The following is a 26,729-nucleotide window of genomic DNA, read 5'->3' as shown; positions in this document are numbered from 1 at the left end:
GGTCCTGTCTACAGCCTACTTGACCTAATCTCTACCTTCACATCAGTATATGTAAGGAAAGAGTTAAATGTGATTCCTCCTTGGCATATGCTAAACTAAAATGCAAGTCTATAAGACAAAATTATGTTAGCTTGGAATGGGATTGTTTTGAGAAAGTACCAGAGAGCCAGTTGACACCAGTGTTTTGAGAGAGCCAAGAAAGTACAAATATGCAGCCATAATAGCGGAAAGTAGTAAGAAGCATGTTTGTCTGGGCTGAAGGTCATAAGAGATAAGGAAGTGCAGCTGGTAACACCAAAGGATGGAAAAGTACTAGTGTAAAGGGGTTCTGGAGCATATAAAAAGGAGCACTTTCTTTGTGCGGGGGGAAAACTTTGTGTCACCCTACATCATGGCTGGTGCTAGTGCCATGATAGGGAACAGTATATCGAGTCAGAGAGAAAGAGATCAGCTTGTTTAGTGGATGATAAACATTATTTTGATTTCTGTACTGCTACTGTAGACTTTTTTCTGTACAGTATTGCATTTAGGCTGATTATAATAAAGTGTTTTCTTGTGTTTTAACATGTGAACTATCTCCTTTGTGGATGGATATGCAAAATACATTCAGCTGAATAAGAAAAGAGCACATAACAAATTTTAAATAATATTTTATTACAGTACCTTCTCTTGCTGAATTGCTGCTTAAACAAGTAGCATGAGCAAAGCTTCCAGTGAAGCTTAGTACAACTAGTCCTTGTATGGGTCCTACCTGTCTGGGAAAACAGCCCAATGATCCATGTACATAGAGCTTTCACTTCTTCTCAAGTTTCTGTCTTCTGAACTCTTTGCTAGTACATGACACAGGGAGTAATTCTGAGATTATAATACTGGAGGTTCTGGTTTTTTAACATGTTGCCTAATTCCTTGAATTATCTGTACAGAACTTCATCTCTCTTCCTCCCTATGTTGTTAGTATTAATGTGGACCACGTTCTCTGGCTGCTTACCCTCCATTTTAGAATGTCCTCTTCTTGCTCAGAGGCGAGCATGACCCTACACAAGGAAAGCAACAAATTCTTGATGCTCAGGCATGGCAACAGAAATGCCTATCTGTGCTATCTCCATTACTATTGCTCTTAGTCCTTGACCTACCCTGTTGTGCCACAGAGCCAGTTGTGGCTGCTGCTGTAATTTTCTTCGTTTCTTGTCTTTCATCATTCCCCACCTCCCCAACAGTATCCAAATGGTATGCTCATTAAAGAGAGGAACAGCCACAAGAGAATCCTGTATCATTGCCTACCCTTCCTGACAGTCAACTATCTATCTGATTGAATCTTTGGTGTGACCATCTCCCTGAAGTTCCTACGTGTAAACACTCTGCATCCTATATGCTTCTCAGTGAGTGGTAATTATCGCTCCAACCGATCCATATTCTTTCACAATGTCTTAGAGTTAAAATGGGAGGTGTCAATTCACATACAATTGTGATTAGGTTCAACCCAAAATATAATAAAGTATATTTGTATTTCTTATTAATGAGAATTCTGGTATGAAGGCACCAATGCACAAGATCAGCAAAAGCCACAGTGTGTTGTAAACTCAGCCAGCTGTATCATGGGGCTCACCTCCCCACCATCGAGGATGTCCTCAAGAAGGTGGTATCCATCATTAAGGACCCTCACCATCCAGGACATGTCCTCTTCTTATTATTGCCATCAGGGAGGAGGTACAGGAGCTTGAAGATGTGCAACGTTTTAGGAACAGCTTCTTATCTTCTGCCATCAGATTTATAAATGGTCCATGAACTCTACTTCACTATGTTGCTCTCTTTTTGCACTTAATATTTATTTTTTTATATTTCTTATTGTAGCTTATAAGTAACTTTTATGTGCTGCACTGTGCTGCCCAGCAACAAATTTCATGATATATGTCAGTGATAATAAACATGTTTCTGAGCTGAATATGTTTGCTTTGGAGTCATTGGATACTGTGCATAAAGATTAATTATTTTTTGTAGCTACCAAACCAATTGGTGTTCTGATCAGGAGTTTATGATTAAAAGAATGGCACTAAAGATAGTGTTTATAAACACAATCTTATTCACACAACTACTTCTGGGAAGGAAATTTTGCTTTCTTTTTTTGGTCTGGCTTATGTGATTTCAGATACGGTAATGTGTTGGTTCTTAATAGTAATACCAGTATTGTGGTGATGTTCATGTCCCATTTTAAAATGTTCAATGCATATCTTTGGGACAGCTCAGTTAAAATAAGACTTTATTTCTTACACTTTGGGAATTTTATTAAGGCTGAGTAGTTGCACCTCATGCTCAGGACTTCCTTGCTGTATGATATTTGGTGGACGTCTCTGACTGTCTTTTCCATTTACCTGCTTCCTGTTGATCTTTTTTTCTCTGTCATGACAGTTTCTCTTGTTTTTGTCTTTCTCGACTAGCTTCTATGTTTATTTGGTCATCCTCTTCTGTTTTGGGCACTTGCAGCTGAATATTGCCACAAACAACTCCCCACCCCTCCCCCTCAGTGTTGGGAAGGAACTGTTCTGCAGCAGCACCTCTTCCTTTTTCCATTATGCCTTTCTCAGGATACAGGATTCAAGTTTATTCAAGGTTCAACATAAATTTATTATCGAAGTGCATACAGTATGTATAGATTCATTTTCTTGCAGGCATTCGCAGTGGAATAAAGAAATACAATTGAATCAAGAAAAACTATAAACTGACAAGCAGCCAATGTGCAAAAGAAGAAAAACTGCAAATACAAAAAAAATCACAATAAAGCATTAGTAAATAAATAATACTGAGAGCTTAAGTTGTAGAGTTCTTGAAAGTGAGTCCATAGATTGTGATCAGTGATCATTTCATTGTTGAGGTGAGTGAAGTTATCCACACTGGTTCAGGAGCTTGATGGTTGAAAGGTAACTGTTCCTGAACTTAGTGTTGTGGAACCTAAGGCTCCTTTACTTCCTTCCAGATTGCAGCAGCGAGAAGAGAGCATAGCCTGGATGTTGGGAGTTCTTGATGATAGATGCTGCTTTCTTGTGATGGCGATGCTTGTAGGTGTGCTCAATGCCTGGGAGGACTTTTCGTGTGATGGACTGGGTTGTATTCACCACTTTATGTAGGTTTTTCCATTCCAGAACATTCGTGTTTCCGTACCAGGTTGTGATAAAATTAGTCAGGGTACTCTCCACTTTGCAACTCTGCATCTTTGTCAAAGTTTCAGATAATATGTTGAATCTTTTCAAACCTTTTTTAAAAAAAAAAAGTAGAGGTGCTGCCTTGCCTTCTTTGTAATGGCAGTTGTGTGTTAGAACAGATCCTCTGATATGAGAATGCCAAGGAATTTAAAGTTACTGACCCTCTCCACTTCCGATCCCTAAAGTGTGCAGTCAATAATCAGCTCTTTGGTTTTGTGAACGTTGAATGAGAGAGGTTCTTGCTGTGGCACCATTCAACCAGATGTTCAGTCTTCCTTTATGCTGATTTGTCACCATCTTTGGCATCATCATTTAACTTAAATATGGAGTTGGAGCTGCCCTTACCCCTTTCAATCATAAGCGACTATTTATTTGTCATGTGTCTTGAAACATGCAGTGAAATGCATCATTTGTATTAATAACCAACATAACTGAGGGTGTGTTGGGGGCAGCCTGCAAGTGTTGCATAGCACACCCACAATGCTCAGCAAAACAACAAGCAAGAACAGCAAATCCTGCCCCGTTCCTCCCTTGTACCCATGTACATACATAGTCCTTTAATCCTGGGCCAGGCCTCCAGCTTCCATCCTCCAGTGGACTTTGGTCTGCAGACACCGGGCTTCAGTGGACTCGTAGAGGTTTGTACATGTGGTTCCGGTCAACAGTCCTTAACTTCCACACTTCTGATTTGACTGTCGGTCCTTGATACTTAGCATCAACCCATTTACGTGCTGATCACCAATTACCAAACCTTAAAATCTGGCGTCACTGATGGTGGGAAACATTAGGCCTAAAACTCGGTCTCATTGATTTGTAAACTTGGGGTCATCAAACTCGTTCCTCCTGCTTGCACAGAACTCGGTCTCTGGAACCAGCCAGAAACTTGGTGACTTTGGGGGCCCTGGTCAATTTTCTGCTCTGAAATCCAGCCACTGATGTCCCATGTCCAGGGTCTTTGAACATGGAGCAGAGACTTAGACTCCAGCGTGACCTCTAATTCTCCTGTATCCCGGTCCCTAAATCCTAACCAGACCCTAACTGCCCTCTCTGTCCTTTACAAACAAAAAAAAAAATTTAAAACACCTAATCCCCTATGCCTGAACAGTGCTGATATCCCTTCATTCTCTGTATGTTCTTGTGCATATCTAAGAGCCTCTTGAATGTATCTATTCTATTTTCTTCCGCCACCATCTCTGGCAGTGCATTCCAGCCACCTATCACCTGCTTCCCCTGCAGATGTCTTTTGAACTTACCCCACTCACCTTAAATGTATGCCCTCTTATACATTTTGACAGTGGAGAAAAAAATACTGGCTGTCTACTTATGGCTTTCATAATTTTAAATTCTTTCAGGTCCCCATATAGCTTCCGCTACTCCAGAGCAAGCAATCTTAAGTTTGTTCAACCTCTTCTTAAAGCAAATGGCCTCTAATTCAGGCAGCATCCTGGTAAACCTCTTCTGTACCCTCCAAAGTCTCCACATTCTTCCTATAACACGCAACCAGAGCTGAATGCAGTACTCTTGATGTGGTCTCACCAGAGTTATGTAAAGCAGCAATGTAACTTTCTGACTCTTGAACTCAGTGCCCTAACCAATAACTGTGCAGCAGCCTTCAGGGAGCTATGGGCTTGGACTCCAAATCCCTTTGTGCATCAGTGTTGATAGATAGATAGATACTTTACTCATCCCCATGGGGAAATTCAACATTTTTTCCAATGTCCCATACACTTATTGTAGCAAAACTAATTACATACAATACTTAACTCAGTAAAAATATGATATGCATCTAAAATCACCCTCTCAAAAAGCATTAATAATAGCTTTTAAAAAGTTCTTAAGTAGTTTACTTAAATACATTGAGTCCTAACCCCGGCACTTTAACATATCTTACTCCTGGCGGTTGAATTGTAAAGCTGAATGGCATTGGGGAGTATTGATCTCTTCATCCTGTCTGAGAAGCATTGCATCAATAGCAACCTGTCGCTGAAACTGCTTCTCTGTCTCTGGATGGTGCTATGTAGAGGATGTTCAGGATTTTCCATAATTGACCGTAGCCTACTCAGCGCCCTTCGCTCTGCTACCGATGTTATACTCTCCAGTTCTTTGCCCACGACATAGCCCGCCTTCCTTACCAGCTTATTAAGACGTGAGGCGTCCCTCTTCTTAATGCTGCCTCCCCAACATGCCACCACAAAGAAGAGGGCGCTCTCCACAACTGACCTATAGAACATCTTCAGCATCTCACTACAAACGTTGAATGACGCCAACCTTCTAAGGAAGTACAGTCGACTCTGTGCCTTCCTGCACAAGGCATCTGTGTTGGCAGTCCAGTCTAGCTTCTCGTCTAACTGTACTCCCAGATACTTGTAGGTCTTAACCTGCTCCACACATTCTCCATTAATGATCACTGGCTCCATATGTTGTTAAGGCTTCTACCATTAACTCTGTACTGTATCATTACATTTGATCTTTTAAGTGCAACATCTCACACTTATGCTAGACTAAATTTCATCTGCTATTTCTCAGCCCACATCTGCAACAGATCTATATCTTGCCATTCCTTCAACAATCTTCTACACTATCCATAACACCACTAATCTTTGTTTTCATCTGTGAATATGCTAACCTACCCATTCACATTTTCATCCTGGTCATTTATCACAAACGGCAGAGATCTCATTACAAATCCCTGCAGAGCATCACTAGTCAAGGATCTGCAGCCAGAATATATTCCATGAAATACTATCCTCTGTCTTCTATGGGCGAGCCAATTCTGAATCCAAACGGTCAGTTCACTGTGGATCCTGTGCATCTTAATCTTCTAGATAAGCCTACCATCACCAATTCTTCTGTATCTTGAAGAGGTGAAACACAGATTGCCTGAACACCCTTGTTCATTCTACAAGTGTAACTGAGGTTTTATTGTGTCTTAATTTGTAATTCTACTCCCATTCTGGTATCTTTGTTCTTAGTTTCCTATTGACTAATTAATTCAGAATAAGATCCAGGTGCAATATGTACTGTTTTAATGAGCGATGTTAGGCCTGTGGTCTTCATAGTAAATTTAACCATTTCAGGTGAAAATTCGATAGCATAGTGGTTACTGCAATGTTTTACAGCACCAACATTCTCCAATCGGGGTTTGATTCCCACAGCTATAAGTAAGGAGTTTGTATATTCTCCCCATGACCACTTGGGTTTCCTCTGGGAGATTTGGTTTCCTTTCACATTTCAAAGACATCCAGATAGGGTTAGTGGGTTACGGGCATCTGTGTTGACACCAGAAGTGTGGTGATACTTGAGGGCTGTCCCAGTATGTCCCGAGAGTTTGTTTGTTATTGGTGCACACAGTGCACTTCACTGTACGTTTTGATGTTTTGATTGCACACGGGTAATATAAAGCCTAAACTCTCTCTTAATCTCTACCTATACTTTAACTTCTTATGGACCTTGTTTCCTGTTCCTGTTGTGTTTCATTGTAAAATTTTTTGACATTTTAATCTCAAAATACTATCAGAATTCATTCCTGCTCTCCCTTTCATTGCATCACTCCACTGATTCAGTCTAACCTCCTTTGTATTTGCTGGCTTGGCTCAGTGCTCATTCTTGTGTAACACTGCAAGGTTTCTCTGTAAGGTTTCACTGCTAATGTACCGGTAATAGTTTCTCTGTAGCAGCAGTGTTTGGGTTATGACTAGAAATAATGGGGCCTTGGAATGTGCGCCATCCAATGAGAGGTGTGTTGTTTCTTGTGTGTCTGAGAAAAGGTATTCGCGGGCTTTTGTTTGGCAGAAGATGGAGAGAGAAGATGCCAGGATGGAGAGGTCATAGACTGCAGAACTGAGTGGACGTGGAATGGGGTTAGGAGTTGACTGCGCCCGGAAGAAATCGATGGAGAACAAACAGCCAGGAAAATAGTGAGCTCCAATGCGTGCGCATTAGATTGTTTCATTAAAATGGGCCATTTTTGTTTTCTTTACGAACCCTCTAGTCAAATTAAGAATTATAAAGCTAAATCGTTTAATTGCATATGGTGTACTGTTTGTTATTTCGTGGTACTGATTTGTAAAGAGAAAACATCACATAGCATCCACACAAATGAGATTTCACAAGTTTGGGGGGGGGGGGGGCCGGAGAGTGTCTTTCCCTAGACTAATGCAGCTCACCAAACCTGGGGATTACACTTGTTTGCCAGAGGATTGTTTGTCCTACAACATTTAAGGTCTTGAAAAGTTAATGTACTCAGGGTAGTACTACCTTGTTTTACAATATGTTTTAGAGGGTTTGTTCACATCTGATTAAGTCTTAATTGGAGTGGGTGGAATATATATATTCCTTTTGTAAAAGAAAACTAAGAAATGGCTTATATTACTGTGATTGTTATTTTTTTAATATGCTCTGTCTCTAAAGAAGTGCTACCATGGAGTCATGTTGCTCTTGCCTTGTTTGCTTGGGCACTTGTGAAATGTGAAGCGTCAGCTTAATTAATTAATTAGGGACTCCAGGAGACAAAGTTGAGAGAATGCTAGGTACAGTAAGATCTCGCTGACTAAAGCAATGTTAATGTATTATTCTTAGGAGTTTGATGCTTTAGTTTTTAGATCTCTGCCACTTAGTTCTCTGTCCTATCTTTCCCAGAACTCATGTTTGAATCCTGCTTGCTACCCCTCTGAAAATGTTTTTCCTTGCTTCTGTCCTGAATGCTGCCCCCTTGTTATGAAATGCACTTTGTTCTGGGGGTCCCCTACTAGAAGAAACATCAACTCATCATCTACTCTAGATTGAGAACAGCTTGGGCCTCAGCAGCAATCCCTCTAGTACCCTTCTGGCCACAGCTGGCCAACCCAAAATTGACATGTCCATTTCTACTACAGCATATATTGATTCATTCACCATAACACCACAAACTCTTCCTTAGCCAGTCTGCATTCCACAACAGGATATTATATCCAGTTCAATACTCTCTAACCCGTATTTAATTTTCTCTCAAGCTTCACCTTGTTAAAGTCCTTCAGTAAATCTTTCGATCTGCCACAAACTGCTTTGCTGTTATCTATTATGTTAGTTAGAGCCTTAATAAATTCCAACAAATTTGCAAGCATGATTTTCATAAATTGATGTTGTATCAGTGCTATTCTTTTTCAAGTATTCTGCTGCCACTTCTTTGACAATGGATTCCAGCAATATCCCTATTACTAATATCATACTAACTCCTCTGGAGTTTTCTGTTTGCTCTCTTCTTAAAAACTAAAGTTATATTTTTCTTTTCTAATATGTAGCAAGATTTGGGGGACTGCGTTATAGGAAGAAGTTGGACAGGCAAGAATTTTTTCCCCTTGGATTGTAAGAGGTGATCTTATGGAAGTGTATAAAATCATGAGGGGCATAAATGAAGTGAGTGCACAATCCTTTTTCCAGGTTGGGGAATGAATAACTTAGACAGGTTCTAGTTCTTGATTCTTAAATAGGTTTAAGGTAAGAGGAGAAAGATTTAATAGGAACTTGACAGGCAACAGTTTTCCACACAGAAGGTGGTAGTATAGGGAATGAACTGCCAGTGAAAATGGTTGAGGCAGTATAATAACTTTAAAATACATTTAGACAAATACATAGATTAGGAGGGTTTAGAAGGATAAGGGCCAAATGCAGGCAAATGGATCTACCTTGGATGAGTGTCTTGGTTGGCATGGACCAGTTAGGCTGAGATGTAAGTTTCTGTGCTGTAAGATTCTATGATTCTGTGTAGGTGGTGTTTGCAGTTCTATGGAAGTTCTAATGAAAGTAGCTGTATTTTCAGCTGGCTAGGTCTGAACTCAAGAATTCAGGACTGCATGTTCAGTCCCCTCCTTTACTCCCTGTATACCCATGATTGTATTGCCACCCACATCTCCAATCGGCTAATTAAATTTACCGACACTACATTGATTGGCCTTATCTTAAACAATAACGAAGTGTCCTACAGGGAGGAAGTAATCTCTCTGACATAGTGCTGTCAAGAAAACAATGTCGCAAAAACAAAGGAGCTGGATGTGGATTACAGGAGGAATGGAGACAGGCTAACCCCTATTGACATCAATGAATCTGGGGTTGAAAGGGTAAATGGCTTCAAGTTCCTTGACATCGTCATCATTGAGGACCTCACGTGGTCTGTACACAACAGTGCCTCTTTCACCTCAGAGGGTTGAGGAAGTTTGGTACGGACCCCCAAATCCAAAGAACTTTCTACAGGCGCACAGTTGAGAGCATCCTGACAGACTGCATTACCGCCTAGTATGGGAACTGTACCTCTCTTAATCACAGGACTCTGCAAGAGAGTGCTGCAGACAGCCCAGCACATCTGTAGTTGTGAACTTCCCATGATTCAGGACATTTACAAGGACAGGTGCTCGTAGGATCATTGGGGACCCAAGCCATCCCAACCACAATATGTTCCAGCTACTACCATCCAGGAAGCAGTACTGCAGCATAAAAGCCAGGACCAACAGGCTCCAGGACAGTTTCTTCCACCAGGCCATCAGACTGATAAACTCATGCTGATTTGAGTGCACTGTACTTGTGCTGCCTTTATGGCAGTTATTTAGTTTATAATATTTTCGCTTAGTAATTTGTTAGCATTTTTTTAGTTAAAGCTAGGATTGTTTAAATCAATTTATTTGTCTGTAATACATCGCGGCTGCGATGACGTCACATCCGGGTTCGCCGCGTCTTGTGGGAAAATACCGGTTTGAGATAAACGCAAGGGTGGGGGTCGCTCACATGTGCCGCCACAGCACTGGTTAAGTTTTCTCTACGCACCAAAGACACAGTGAAAGCAACGCTGTAAGTCATTAGATAATCGATATGTTGAGTTAAAATGTTAACGCCGATTCTGTTAAAAGTAACGACGGTCGGTAAGGTTTATGTTTTCGTTAGTTAAAGAGTCGGGATAGTTTGTATTGAAGTGTATTTAAAGCAGTCAATGGAGCAGCTAGATTCTGACTGTATGCTGCACTTTAATGTAATGTAGTTTTACCTTTGCAAGTATTCACAATGTAAATGTGATATTTAGAAGGAAACAAACTCTGTACCAATCTTGTATTGTTTTATCAACAGTTTTCACCATACGTTAATGTGAAGAGTAAACAGTAAATGGTTAATCTTACTGCGACCTTGTTTTCATTGACTCCGGTTTATCTCGACGTTTACCTCGGCGTTACGTCACACCCGAGCGAGAACATTACAGTACTCTATATTACATTGATTGTTCTATTTATTATAAATTTCTATGATTGCACATTGCACATTTAGATTGAAATGTAATGTAAAGATTTTTACTCATGTATTTGAAGGATGTAAGAAATAAAGTCAATTCTATTCTTTCCTTTCAACATTTTCTGTTTTTTATATAATTTTTAACTTTTGTTCTTTAACAAATTTTCTGACATCAACTCTGATATCTTCATTTATCAGAGTGACACAGCAGCATAGTGGTTACCACAACACTTCATAGTACCAGTGATCCGGGTTCAATTCCAACTGCTGTCTGTAAGGAGTTTGTATGTTCTCTCCATGACTGCGTGGGTTTCCTCCAGTGCTCCAATTTCTTCCCAGAGTCCAAAGATGTACTGGTTGGTGGGTTAGTTCACCATTGTAAATTGTCCTGTGATTAGGCTCCGGTTAACTTGGGTGTTGCTGGTCAGTGCCCCTTGAAGGGCTGGAAAGGCCTGTTCCATGCTGCATCTGAATGAATGAATAAATAAATTTTCTTTCAGGACACTGCTGTAAAATGAGGTATTGTGTGACAAATGTATAATACAAAGTGTTGATGGTTGCTTTTGCTATCTTTTGGAAAAGATCAATTACTCTCTTTCATGTATATGTATTTCTGCTGAAGTAATATAGTTGGTTTCAAGTAACCATTGTTTTATAAATAGGATTTCTTTCATTATTACTTGTAAGCATGCTTTATATAGTGAATGCATTTAATAATTTAAAATGTTCTAAGGTACAGATAAAAGACTTAACGATTAAAAGAAAATTTTGAAGAAAGACAAGTTTTAGTAATTGTCTTAATAATGGAGAGAGTATGATAGAAAGGAATGCCAAAGCTTGGACCTTAACTGGCTAAGGGTACAATTGCATATAACCACGTTAGGGATAGGGATGAAATGTGTGGGCTGGAGTTTGGAATTTGTGAGGGTTTGTACAGCTGGGATAACTGAAGCCTCTTAAGAAATTTCAGTGCCAGTGCGAAGATAATTGTATTAGAGGTCATTATAAGTTGGCGATTTTGGCGGTGGATAGCTGGGGTAGGATTCAGAATTTGAGTTTCTGATGAGCATGGTATTATGCACCTTTGATTAACCAGGATTATGTATTAACCAGAAATGCTTTGTCCGAAGGTGATTAAAATCATATCCATTCCTTATGTTGTACTGGAAGCTCAATTTGGGTGAATAGGATGCTGGGACTGTAAATGCAGAACTTAAAGGTTATCCTTCTAAATACACTTAGTGAACTCAGAATCAGATGTACTATCACTGACATATGATGTGAAATTGTTTTTATGGCAGTAGTATGGTGCAAAGACATAAAAATCTATAAATTAAAGAACTGCAAAAAGCTAATAGTGGAAAAAGGGAATCTGTTGTACTGGCTATATTGCTTGCATGCCTGAAACATTATTCAGACACTTTTCTCATGGGAAGAATGAATAGGCATAGAAAGGAAAGGATAGGATTGAAGAAAAGCTGTATTTTGCAGGAAAAGGCGCAATATCTGCATTGATTCCACAACACCATAAGACGTATGAGCAGAATTAGGCCAGTTGGCCCATCAAGTCTGCTCTACCATTCTATCATGCCTTGATTTATTATCCCTCTCAACCCCATTCTCCTTCCTTCTCCCCATAACCTTTGATGCCCTGACTAATCAATAACTTGCCAACCTCCGCATTAAATACACTCAATGACCTGACCTTCACTATCGGCCGTGGCATTGAATTCCACAGATTCACCAACCCCTGGCTAAAGAAATTCCTTCTCATCTCTGTTCTATATGGATGCCCCTCTATTCTGAGGCTGTGGCCTCTGGTCCTATATTCACCCAGTATATATCCTCTCCGAATCCATCTATCTAGGCCTTTCAATATTGGATGCATTTCCATGTGACCCCCCGTTCTTCTAAACTCCAGTGAGTATAAGCCCAGAGCCATCAAACACTCCTTGTATATTAACCCTTTCATTCCAGGAATAATTTTCATGAACCTGCTCTGGATCTTCTCCAATGGCGGCATATCTTTTAGGTAAGGGGCCCAAAACTTCTCACAATATTCCAAGTGCTGTCTGTCCAATGTCTTATAAAGCCTTAGCATTATCTCCTTACTCTTCATGAAATGAATGCTAACATTGCATTTGACTTTTTTTTTTACCAACGATGCAACCTAGAAGTTAACCTTTAGGGAATCCTGCACAAGGACTCCCAAGTCCCTTTGCACCTCTGATTTTTGAATTTTCTCCCTTTTTAGTAAAGAATCTACTTGTTTATTCCTGCAACCAAATGTATGACCACACACTTCCTCACTCTATATTCTATCTGTTATTTGTTTGTTCTCCAATCTGTCTGAGTCCTCCTGCAGCCTTACTGCTTCCTCAACACTACCTGGCCTATCACCTGTCTTTGTATCGTCTGCAGACTTGGCCACAAAACCATCAACTCTCATTCAAATATTGACATTCAATGTGGAAAAAAAGTGGTTCTAATAGCATGCCCTGTGGAACACCACTAGTCACTGACAGCCAACTAGAAAAGGCATCCTTTATCTCCACTCTTTGCTTCCTGCCAGTCATCCAGTCTTCTATTCATGCTAGTATCTTTCCTGTAATACCATGGGCTCTTGTTTATCATCCTCATGTGTGGCACCTTGTCAAAGGTGTTCTGAAAATCAGAGTAAACTACATCCACTGACTCTCCTTTGTCTATCCTGCTTGTTATTTCCTCAAAGAGTTCCAGCAAATTTGTCAGGCAAGACTTCCCCTTGAGGAAACCATGCTGACTTTGGCCCATTTTATCATGTGCCTCCAAGTACCCCAAGCCTTCATCCTTAGTAATGGACTCCAACATCTTCCCAAGCACTGAAGTCAGGCTAACTGGCCAATAATTTCCTTTTTTCTGCCTCCTTAATTTCTCAACGAGTAGGATGAAATTTGCAATTTTCCAGTCCTCCGGAACTATTGCAGAATCTATTGATTCCTGGAAGATCATTACTGATGCCCCCACAATCTCTTCAACTACCTCCTTCAGAACTCTGGAGTGTAGTCCGTCTAGTCTAGCTGATCTATCTACCTATAGACCTTTTAGCTTTCCAGGCACTTTCTCCATAGTCATAGCAACTACACTAACTTCTGCTCCCTGATACCCTTGAATTTCTGGCATCCTGCTAGTGTCTTCCATGGTGAAGACTGACACAAAATACATGGTAAGTTCATCTGCCATTTCTTTGTCCCCCATTATTAACTCTCCAGTGTCATTTTCCAGTGGTCTAATATTCACACTTTATACTTCTGAAAAAGCTTTTTAAATCTTTTATATTATTGGCTATTATGAGCTTCATAGCTCATTTTTTATTTCCTTATGGCTTTTTAATTGCCATCTATTGGTTTTTAAAAGTTTCCCTATTCTCTAACTTCCCACTAATTTTTGCTATATTATACCCTCTTTCACTTTGTGCTGTCTTTGACCTGCTTTGTCAGTCATGGTTACTCCTCCTTTTAGAATACTACTACATCTTTGTGATGTACCTATCCTGCGCCTTCTGAATTACCCCCAAAAACTCCACTCATTGCTGTTTTGCTGTCATCCCTGATAGTGTCTCCTACAAATCATCTTTGGCAGTCTCTCATGCCATTCCAATTTCCTTTATTCCACTGTAATACTGATACATCTGGAGTTCTCAAACTACACAGTATATTCTGCTGTATTATGATCACTGCCTCCTAAGGATTCCTTTACCTTAAGCTCCCTAATTAAATTTGGTTCATTATAGAACACCCAATCCAGAATCGTCTTTACCATTGTGGGCCCAACCACAAGCTGCTCTAAAAAGCCATCTGGTAGGTATTCTACAAATTCCCTCTCTTGTACCGACCTAATTTTTCCAATCTACTTGCATATTGAAATCCTCCATGATGATTGTAGCATTACCCTTCTTGCATGCTTTTTCTGTTTCCTGTTAGAATTTCCCATTTCTTGGCTACAATTTGGCCTATATATAACTCCCCTCAGGGTCTTTTTACTCCTGCAGTTTATTAACTCTACCCACAAGGATTCTACATCTTCTGATTCCATGTCACCTCATTATAAGGATATGATTTTACTTTTTCCCATCAGAGTCAACATACTCCCTCTGCCTACCTGACTGTCCTTTTGATTCAATGTGTATCCTTGGACGTTAAGCACCCAACTATGATCTTCTTTCAGTCATGACTCTGATGCCCACAGCATCATACCACACAATCTAACTGCGCCACAAGATCATCGACCTTATTCTGTATACAGAGTGCATTCAAATATAGCACTTCTATTCATAATTATTTTTGATTTTGCCCCCATGTTACACTTCAACTCATTCCATTGACTGCAGTTTTGTCCTGTGATCTGCCTGTCCTTCCTCAGTCTCACCACAGAATGCATTAACTTTTATACCAGCTGCCTCACCTCAGCCCTATGATTCCAGTTTCCGTGCCCCTGGCAAAATTAGTGTAAACAACTCCAGCAAACCTGCCCACAAGGATATTGGGTTTTTTTTGGGTTCAGGTGTAAACTGTCTTTTTTTTTGTACAGGTCATACCTTCCCGAGAAGGATTCCAATGTTCCAGAAATCTGAAACCCTGTCTGCTGTGCTCCTTCCTCAGCCAGTCATTCTCCTGTACAATCATCCTAGTCCTGCCCTGACTAGCACAAGGTACTGGGACTAATCCAGAGATGACTATCTAGGAGGTCCTGCTCTTCAGCCTTGACTCTTAATACTCACTGCGTAGGACCTCTTCCTCCTTTCTACCTATGTCATAGGTGCCAATATGTATAACGACCTCTGTCTGTTCACCCTTTCTCTAGAGAATCTTCTGCAGCCACTCTGGAACATCCTAGATCCTAGCACCTAGGAGGCAACACACCATCTCCTGTCTAATCCCCTAATTATCACAGATTCTATTATTATTGCTCTATTTGACTTGCTGAAGCCTCAGAGTTAGCCACAGTGCTACTGGCTGCTGCTACTGCTGTAGTCTGATTGGTCACCCCCGCCCCCCCCGCCCAATAGCAGTATCCAAAGCAGTATACTTGTTGCTGAGGGGAATGGCTACAGGGAATCTCTAGCCCATGACATTTCAAAATGGAGAAGCAGCATTCAGGATGCAGTGGGAGCATTAAAGTTCAAAGTAAAACTTATTATCAGAGTACATACATGTCACCATATACAGCCCTGAGATTCTTTTTCTGTAGGGATACTTAGCAAATCTATAGAACAGTAACTGTAAATAGGATCTATAAACTGGTAACATTAGGTGCTATAAACTAAACAAACTGCAAATGCAGATAATAAATAGAGCAATAAATAATGAGCATGAAATAACAAGTTAAGAGTCCTTAAATGAGTGTAGTTATCCCCTTTTCTTCAAGAGCCTGATGGTTGTGGGGTAGTAACTTCTTGAACCTGGTGGTGCGAGTCTTGAGGCAACTGATGGTAGTAGCGAGAAAAGAGTATGGCTTTGGTGCTGAGGATCTTTGATGGATGCTGCTTTTCTATGGAAATGTTTCATGTAGATGTGCTCAATGGTTGGGAAGATTTTATCTGTGATGTACTGGGCTGAATCCACTACCTTTTTAGGATTTTACACTCAAAAGGATTGGTGTCAAATACCAGGCCTTAATGCAGCCAGTCATCACACTTTCCACCACACATCTGTCGAAGTTTGCTAAGGTTTATGATGGCATGCCGAATTTTCATAGAGCCCTGAGGAAGCAGAGGTGCTGCTGTGCTTTCTTTGAAATTGTATTTATATGATGGGTCCAGGATAGGCCTCTGAGATAGCGACATCCTGGAATTTAAAGTTGCTGACCCTCTCCATCGCTGATTCTCTGATGATTACAGGCTCATGGACCTCTTGTTTCCCTCTCCTGAAATCTACTATCAGTTCCTTGGTCTTAACTGACATTGAGTGAGAGGTTGTTGTTACTACATCACTCAGCCAAATTTTCAGTCTCCCTCCTGTATGTTGATTCATCACCACCTTTGATACAGTGGTGTCATCAGCAAACTTGTTTATGGTGTTGGAACTGTATTTAGCTACAAAGTCATAGGTGTAAAGCAAGTAGAGCAAGGGACGAAGCACACATTATAAAAGCCATAGGTAAATGGCAGATGGAGAGCATCACCTACCCAAGCTTACCATCAGGTTTTCATACCTAAAGGAGTCTGCACTTCCAACATTGATCTCATCAGACATCCAAGACCCACCAGACCAGAGTGAAGCAAGTTATCTTTGATCCAAAGAACTGCCAAAAAGAAGAAAAAATGGATTGGCTCAGCCTAGTTTAAGAGTGTTGATTGTCAAAGATTTTGCTGGATGTTGATGCCAGTAACAGTATATAGATGTATAAAAGTTGACATGGGATTAGAAAGTTAAGCCAGTTCTGAAGATTGTCTTTTCCTGATTTGACTCTCAAATGGAATCAGGTGAAGGCTAGTTCTATCCATTAGACAACAGAATCAGAATCAATTTTATTATTATTAGCATACGTCATGAAACTTATTGTTCTGTGGCAGCAGTACTTTGCAATAAATTACCATAAGTATATATAGAAAAATCAATTAAATAAGTGCAACCTTCTCGTGCACCAACTTGTTTTGTTAGCTAACTCTGCTAACAGAAGTGAGAAGGCCACCCTTCATAAGTAATACAGGTCTAGGATCAGTATGATTTGGGGTTCAGGCAAACAGAAACATCTGATTAAAAGATCCTCCATTTGAGTGAATGCTGTGTTAATACTGCCATACACAGTTATCGGTAGCCCAGAAATGACAGATCGTACACCAGCATAAATTATAAAGGAAGAGTATTTACCAATTTTCAACATAACAAACAGTTAACAGAGAAGCAAAAAGAAAGATAAAAGGGCCTATTGCAGTAAACCAATCTAAATGTGCACATAAATGTTGGAGCTCATTTTTGTAGTAGCTGGGTGTATTGCTTCACTCATAGTGCTGAATTCTCTTTACCAACCACAGGTAGAACTTCTCTTCTTGGAATTCTCTGGCTTGCAAAGAACTCCTTGCAATTGGGTTTCCCCTTTGGATGGGATCTTCCAGGTGCCTTCTCTGGTGCACTTCTCTATGTACCTCCCGCCAAAAGATCCCAAACCAGACTACTGTCCTTCAGAAAATTCTTCCCATCCAGCTTTTGAGAATGTTGCATGCCATCCCACTCCTGATTGGCTGACACAACATCCCTAAATTGGACAGCATGGCTCCTTAACTTTAGCCAAAGCCAAAACACTCCAACCCGTGGGACACACTGCTTTTACAGAAAACTGCTAAAATAAAATACCTCACAACATAGCAGTAGAAATCTTAACCAGGGTATTACATAAGTAGTGCAAAAAGAGAGGGGAAAATACTGAGGTAGTGTTCGTGGGTTCATTGCCTATTGAGAAATCTCATGGTGGAGGGAAGAAGCTGTGTCTGAAATGTTTAGTGTGTGTCTTCATGCTCCAGTACCTCTTCCTTAATGGTAGCATTGAGAAGAGGGCATGTCCTGGGTGATGGAGGTCTTTAATGATGGATGCTGCCTTTTTGAACCATCGTCTTTTGAAGGTGTCCTCGATTCTGGGGAGGCTAATGCCCATGATGTAGTTTAGAGAGTGTACAACTTTTTGCAGGTTTTTCTGATCCTGTGCAGTAGCCCCTCCTTTTTTAGATGGTGATGCAGTCAGTTAGAATGCTCTCCATGGTACATCTGTAGAAATTTTCAGTGTTTTTGGTGATGTACCAATTCCCTTCAAACTCTTAATGAAGTATAGCTGATGTCTTGCCTTCTCTGTAACTGCATCAGTATGTTGTGCCCAAGGTAGATCCTCAAAGATGTTGACACCCAGGATCATGCAAATGCTTACCCTTCTGAGGACTGGTGTGTCCTCTGACTTCCCCTTTTTGAAGTCCACAATTAATTCTTTGGTTTTAATTGACATTGAATGCAAGGTTGTTACTGCGACACCGCTCAATCAGCTGATCTGTTTCACTTCTGAAATGTCATCTTGTCACCATCTGAAATTTTGCCAACAGCAGTTGTACTGTCGGCGTATTTTTACAGTTTAAAGGAAACGTTTGTATATTCAATTCAATTCAAATCAAACCTTTGCTATTACCTAGTTTTCTGCATTGATTACTCATAAAATATGCTCTGATCTTCAACTAGTCCCAATAATAAACAAACACAATCTGACTAAATTAATAACACACAAATAATTGTACTTTTCATGTCTTTATTGAACACATTGTTTAATCATTCACAGTCCAGGCTGGAAAAAAATCTGTGAACCTTTGTATTTAATAACTGCTGGAACCTCCTTTAGCAGCAATAACCTCCACCAAGCGTCTCCTGTAGCTGCTGAACAGACTTTTCCAATGGCGAGGAGGGATTTTAGACCATCCCTTCATATAAAGTTGTTTCAGTTCGTCAATATTTCTAAAAACTTTGCATGAACACCCTTCTTCAGGTCATACCACAGCATCTCAATTGAATTGAGGTCTAAAATTGGCCATTTCAAAATGTGAATTTTCTTCTTTTTAAGCCATTCTGTTGTTGTTTACTCTTGTGTTTTGGATCATTACATTGCTGCATCATTCAACTTCTATAAATTTCAAATGACGGACTGTTCTCTTGTAAAATGTCTTGATACATTTAATTGTTCCCTCAATAATCGCAAGCTGTCCAGGCTCTGAGGCAGCAAAGCAGCTCCAAATCATAATGTTCCTTCCACCATGCTTCACAGTTGGGATAAGGTTTTGATTTTGCTGTGCAGTGCCCTTTTTCCTCCAAACTTAACAGTGTGCATTTCTGCCAAAAAGTTCAACTTTAGTCTCATCTGTCCATAGAAAATTGTCCCAGAAGTGTGTGGAACATCCAGGAGGCCTTTTGCAAACTTGAGACATGTAACATTTTTTTTGGGGGGTGTACTAGTTTCCTCTGTGGTGTCCTTCCATGAACACCATTCTTGTTCAGTGTTTTTCTTATAGTCGACACATGAACAGAGACCGTAGCAAGTTCTAAAGATTTATGCAGGTCTTTCGCTATTACCCTTGGGTTCTTTTTCACCTCCTTCAACATTGCACATTGTGCATTTGGTGTGATCTTTTCAGGACGCCCACTCCTAGGGAGAGTAGCACCAGTACTGAATTTCCTCCATGCGTAGACTATTTCTCTTATTGTGGGCTGATGAACAGTCATGTCTTTTGAAATACTTTTGTAGCCTTTTCCAGCTTCATGCACCTCTAAAATTCTTCCTGTAAGGTGATCTGAAAGTTGTTTTGATCAAGGCTCTCTGCACAGAAACAGATCTTTCTTGAGAAGATCAGGTTCTGTTAGTAACCTGATTTTGTGTGTCTTTTTTTATATAGAGCAGGGCATCTATACAGCTCACACCTCCAGTCTCATCTCATTGACTGGAACAGCTGACGCCAAATAGCTTTTGTGGAAGGCATTACCCCAGAGGTTCATATTTTTTTTTGAACCAAGACTGTGATTGCTTAAATGGCATACTCAGTGTTGACAAGAAGTACAGTTATTTGTGTGTTATTAGTTTAGGGAGATTGTGTTTGTCTGTTATTGTGACTTAGTTGAAACCAAACCACATTTTAATGGTAATTAATGGAGAAAGCCAGGTGTTTTCAAAGGGTTCACAAACTTTTTCTTGCAATTGTAGATAATATTTGAGCAGTACCTAGCCATGCAACCGAGTGCAAGGAGTCAAGCATATTCAGTAGAACAAAGGTGTTGGGAAAGAAATGTAAAACCAGATGTTTACAACTATAGTGCTTATAAAATGGATAGATGATATAATTGAGATTTTTTATCTTTCAATGCTGTTTTCCTCCATGTAATACTCTGTTTCTACTCTGTAATTTGAACTGCATAGAATCCATGAGCAAGAACAAGATAGATATGTTTATTCAGAAGTTCTTTTGAATGTCTGCAATGATGTAGATGTGGCAAGTCGTAGTGTTGATGCTGTATTTCATTTGTTCTTGGTTTAATGGGTAATTATTTTTTCTCCTAACAGTGGGCTGCTATATTCACTGCCTGGACTTGTCATTTAAAGAGGTTTGCTGTAGCCTTCATCACTCAAAATGTCAAGTAGGGATGGGCAGTAAATACTAGTCTTCCAAGGTTGAAATGTTAACATTGGTAGCAGAAGGATGATTGAGGTATGCAGTAGTCATCTAACAAGTTAAATGCTTAAAAAGCATATTGAAATGAATTGGAGAAAATTCTGACATGACAAATAAAGCAGAAGAATTTTAAAACAGTTTATATCTGGGGAATATTTATTTCTAGCAAGATCAAACATAATACCCCTTTCCAGCAGCCTTATTAAAGTGTATTGGTAGCCCCTATCTGGGATCTTAATGGTGGTGGTGTTTAATATTAAGGATAGCTGGTTAAGCCATATTTTGTTGGAGCTTGACAATCTTTTGCACTTTTGGAAACAAATGTTACTTGTCATTTAGCCTATGCCTGAATGTTGTCTAGATTTTTCTGTATTCTGGTAGTGACTGCTTCATTTGTTGGAGCCTTACAAATTGGTTTGAGTATCATTGTGGAGTCCTTGATAAGCATCCCCTTTTCTGATATTGCAGTGAAGGGAAGGTTAGTAATGAAGCACCTGAAGATGTTTGGGCTTAGCACATTACCTTGAAATACTCTTGTAACTGCCTGGGGTAATTGACTCCCAGTGACCACAAGTACTGTAAGGTATGACATAATCATTGGAGATTTTTCTTTCATCCCCTTTTAATTCAGCTTTATTGAGTTTATTGTGCTATGTTCAATTAAGGGCAGTCACTTCCTCTTTCCTCTAGAATTCAGCTTTTTGGTTTACATTTGGACCTAGACTATGGTAAAGTCTGGAGCAGAGGTACAACCCAGGTTAGCTATTGGTGAGCAGGGTTTTGGTGAGTAAATGCAACTATATAGCTTTGGTGAAGACACCTCCTATTACTTGTCTTCTATCCTTTATTGAATTCAGTGCTTTTAGCTATTTGTTGCTACTAAAAATGAACTGCATGGATGGAAATCTGGCTTCTGTAATGGAGCAAGCTATGATGGATTATCTGCTTGGCACTTCTGACTGATTATGGTTGTAAATGTTTAAATCTTGTGACTTGAGATCCCCTCTTCTCAAGGATAGTTAGGAATGGCTAATTAATGCTGGTCTAACCAATAATGGGGTACGTACTTAAAAATAATTTATTTAAAAGATGCATTCTATGCTATCCACTGTTGTATTCCCAGAGAGCATATATTTTAAAGTCCATTCTTATCAATTTAATGTTAGAAGGTGACAATGAACAGCCTTGTTGAATCACTGCAGTCATTGTGGTGTATATTGCAAACTGAATTTTATACCCAGCAATGAGGTAATAGCAATACAATTTGAAGAATTGTGTGTAAGATGGAGGAAAACCTATAGGTTGTGGTTTTTCCATACACCAGAACACTTTACTTTCTTATTGGTGGATTTCACAGGTTTGGGGGATGCTGTCAGAATAGCCTAGGTAAGTGTCTGTAATACATTTTATTAATGGCACACACTGCTGTTCATGTGCACTTGTTGGGTGAGACATAAGTATTTAGGGTGGAAAATCAGTCTCAATGTTGTCATGTTATAAGGAATGTCATTGGCGAAGCAGCTAAAAATTTGTGGGCCTAAGGTATTCCTACAGTGATACCAATGCTCTTGCCCTCAAAACATTCAACCAGGCTCTATACAATAGATCATTCTTTAAATAATTACTCTTATTATCCTTGTATATGTAATCAGAATGATGTGTCATTCATCACCTATTTTTACTATTTCTCCTTCTCTACCCTTTTGATGTTTTAGTCATTTACCAGCTATCACTAATGACTTGCATCTTTAGGTTTATATTTCCTACACTGTTGTGCTTTTTGGTCCCTGTTGTAAGATTTGAAATGCTCAACCTCTTCCCTCAACCCCCTTGACTTCAAAAATCATTGTACACCTTTTTTACTTGTGCATATTTCATGACATTTTCTAAAAAAAAACCTGTCTCTGCCAGTTGGAACTTATATTGCTGAACTATTTGCACCCTGACACGAGGTAAACGCATTAAGACCATAAGATATAGGAGCAGTATTAGGCCATTTGTCCCATCGAGTCTCCTGCCATTTCATTGTAGCTGATGCAGTTTCCTTCTCAGCCACATTCTCCTGTCTTCTCCCATATCCCTTCATGCCCTGACTATATTTGGATTCAAACTGATACTTGCACAAACAAATTGATAAATTAAATATACTGAAAACAGCCAAAAATATATACTTTTTCTTTCAATATACCTGTCTTGTCATGTGAAGTACACTTTTGTTTACATTTAGTTTTATGATAATAGTAGTTGCCCATATAAACCAGCCCATTGTAGTGAAATTAAAATAAAAACACTCAGCAAGACAGGCAGCCTTTTAGGGGAAAAAAAGAATTAACGTTTCAGGCTGATGACTCTTGGTCAGAACTCTGGAGAATATTTCCAGCATTATCTATTACACAGTAATTAAACACTTCTACTGTTGGCAATGCTGAAACATCTGTTTTATATTTTCCAATTCTCTGCTTATGCTGCAAAAAAGAACTTAATTTCCTGTGGTGATATGCTCGGCGAGTTGGAGACAATTAAATAATGAGTATATTGTGCAAATTATGCTCTCAATTTTTGCTCAATGCATCTATGTGAACTGCCATTTTCATGAGATTTTTTAATCTGTCATCAGGGGTTATAATTCTGGTGAAATCTAGAGTTTCTGTTTTTCAGAGATACAATACCTTAGCAGCACTGCATACTATTACCAGAGTTTGGTTTTCAGTCATACATCTGATGTCATATTTCAAGTTCAAGTGGTGACCAGTGGTGCTCTGCAGGGATCTGTTCTGTGACCCCTCCTCTTTGTGATTTTTATAAATGACCTGGATGAAGAAGTAGAAGGGTGGGTTAGTAAGTTTGCTGATGACACAAAGGTTGGGGATGTTGTGGATAGTCTGGAGGGTTGTCAGAGGTTGCAGTGCAACATTGATAGGATGCAGAGCTGGCTGAGAAGTGGGAGATGGGGTTCAACCCAGTTAAGTGTGAAGTGGTTCATTTTGGCAGGTTAAATTTAAAGACAGAATATAAAATTAATTGTAAGACTCTTGGCAGTGTGGAGGATCAGAGAGATCTTAGGGTTTGTGTCCACAGGACACTCAAAGCTGCTGCGCAGATTGACAGTGTTGTTAAGAAGGCTTATGGTATGTTGGCATTCATCAACCGTGGGATTAAATTCAAGAGCCGTGAGGTAATGTTACAGCTAAATAAGTCTTTGGTCAGACCCTACTTGGAGTACTGTGTTCAGTGCTGGTCACCTCACTACAGGAAGGATGTGGATACTATAGAAAGAGTGCAGGGAGATTTACAAGGATGTTGCCTGGTTTGGAGAGTGTGCCTTATGAGAATAGGTTGCGTGAACTTGGCCTTTCCTCCTTGGAGTGAGGGAGGTTGAGAGGTGACCTGATAGATGTGTCCAAGATGATGAGAGGCATTGATCATGAAGATAGCCAGAGGCTTTTGCCCAGGGCTGAAATGGCTAACATGAGGGGGCATAGTTTTAACGTGCTTTGGAAGTAGGTACAGAGGGGATGTCAGGGAAATATTTTTCACACAGAGAGTGGTGGTGGGTGCATGGAATGCACTGTTGTTGGCAGTGGTGGAGGCAGATTCAATAGGGTCTTTTAGGTAGGTATATGGAGCTTAGAAAAATACAGGGCTATGCAGTACAGAAATTCTAGGCAGTTTCTCAAGTAGGTTACTTGGTTGGCAAAAAATTGTGGGCCGAAGGGCCTGTAATGTGCTGTAGATTTTTATGTTCTCTGTTAATGTCTCAACTTTCTAATGTAAATGTCTCTCAAGAAACAGCTGACCTTATGCAGTCAAGGTACTGAAGTTGAAAGGTTGTTACCTGTACAAATGTAAGAAAACAATGTTTATTAATTTGAGTTTTTTTAAATGTAGCCTGATTAATTAAACTCTGATCTTTGTACTTTTTTCATAATAATTAGAAATTATGCCTTTCAAAGATTACTTTTATAATTGAAAATTACATACTTCATTAGATGTTGCATGAGCCAGTTTATACTGTGAGCAATATCACAGGAAGTTCGTCACTATGCCCCTACATTGTACATGGTGAAATGTTGCATTCTCTATTTTTAAAAAATGTACAGTTCTATTTGTAAATTAAGAAGCTTTTTGTTTCACTCTAGAGCCAGAATACACTGGTCAGTATAGCCATTTAATTGTGCTTCTCTGAGTAGACCATTTATCATCGACGTAGAAACCACTTGTTTCATCAAAATATTTTGGACCAATAATCATTCAGTTTCACGGTCATCCACATTGTCAATTTTGCTTGGCTAGAGGTGAGAAATGTCTTGACCGTCAGATCCTTCATTCACAGCCAGAGTCTCTGTCTTGTTGCATTGTGACCTCAAGATTGCCACAGTATAGATGCAGTGGTCATCCGCTACGATCCGGGTTATGGGCTTGCCATACATTATGGAAGTGGATGTTGTATTTGCTGTTGATTTTCATCTTGTACACCTGTGTAACATGAGGCTGTGTTCTGTGGGCTGTTCTCAGACATACACTGAAACAAATGTTGACTGTGGCTGTAAGATCAGCAGCATAAAAGATGCACCTTTCTCTGCCTGAAATTTATAGACATTCTCTTGCACTGATAGACCAACAACAGAATGCTGTTGACTGACACATTCCAAAGTGCAGGAATACATGCTGAGAAGGATGCTAAAATTTAAGTCGTTACTGCGAAGGCTGTGTGGGGAAATACCAAGATATAGATAGGGTCCTTTCACCAGTGGGGACATAAGAATGGGACCCTGTGTAATAACTTCAAACATTTCACTGAAGGAATATTTAGGCATGAAATTTTAGTGACATGTTCACACATTGTTAGTATTATAAGGGAATGTAATGATGTGCTTGGAAGTGTGCAGCAAGTTTATGCCATGTTTAGATTGCATTTTGAGAGAAAAAATAATCTGGCTTCATTTTCTTATGGCTTTTGTTAAAATTCCTTCAGTTTTATCTCCATTTGTAGGCTGCTATTGAGTCATTTGCATCAAGCTTGCAGGGGTGTGTATTCTATTGCCTATCCATCGGTTACATAGGTTCATTTCCATCTATAGATACTACCTGATCTGAGTTTCTCCAGCATTTACTGGAGGTTGCATAATAAGTTTTCCTTGCATCACTTTTCTGGATCTTGCCCATTATCTTAAATATGTTGCCTTTGTTTATTGACCCTTAAATTATTAAAATATTTATTACATTTTCTAAGTCCTCCATAATTTCACAATCTGTTCTTGAATTTGTTTTTTCTCTCTCTGAGGGGAATATTGTAAGTTCCTGTAGTTTTATTCATGTAACTATATTTCTCAAACATATTACCATTCCAGTAACTTATCAGTAGTCTCTTAAAAGCATTCATTTGTGATTTGAATCAGGCAGAATTTGCTTGTTTGTTTATGTAGAGATACAGCGCAAAGCATGCTCTTCCAGCTCAACAACTGCGCTGCTGAGTAACCCTAGCCAAATCATTGGATAATTTTACAATGGCCAATTAACTAACTGACTGCTTGTCTTTTGGACTGTGGGAGAAAACTGAATCACCCAGATGAAACCCATGTATACATGGGAGAAACATACAAACTTTCTTAGAGGACGCCGGAGTTGAACCCCCAAGCTGTAATAGCACCAAGATAACTGCAACTCTACCTTGGCACCCCCAAACTTTCCAAAGGGGGCCTTTTAATTTGTTATAAACATTTAGCAGAATATGGTGGTTGTACTTCATTTGAAAAACCCTGGAATCTATTTGCTGTGTTAGCTGCTTTGTTAATCTGTCCTTCAAAGATTTAACTATTAGCATCTCCCTCTTTTCTGGAAACAAAATCAATCTGTATCGCTAAGTTCAAGGCGTTGATATAGCTTAACAACTGTATTGAAGCCTGCGGTATTTCTATCCTGTCACAGCATTTCTTTATTCATTGATTTAGGAGTATCAGTTTTGTGAATAGCTCAAATATGTTTTTCTATATCAGTGAACTCATCAATTACATTGCTTTCATTTGACTTTTTCCCAGGGTAGGGGAGTCTTAAGAGCATGGGTTTGAGGTGAAAGGGGAATGATTTAGAATGCACCTCAAAGCCAA

The 26,729-nt window shown here is 39.6% G+C and overlaps 1 protein-coding gene across 3 annotated transcripts in view; it reads left to right on the top strand.

Moving 5' to 3' along the window:
* Positions 1-26,729, top strand: part of usp34 (ubiquitin specific peptidase 34) — a 300,100-nt gene that overhangs the window by 21,541 nt on the left and 251,830 nt on the right. The window lies entirely within an intron of this gene.

Source organism: Hemitrygon akajei, chromosome 7 (assembly GCF_048418815.1).
Source record: "Hemitrygon akajei chromosome 7, sHemAka1.3, whole genome shotgun sequence".
NCBI classification, from domain to species: Eukaryota; Metazoa; Chordata; class Chondrichthyes; order Myliobatiformes; family Dasyatidae; genus Hemitrygon; species Hemitrygon akajei.
Note: the sequence above shows the minus strand (reverse complement) of the source record. Positions and strands in the feature narration are given on the sequence as shown.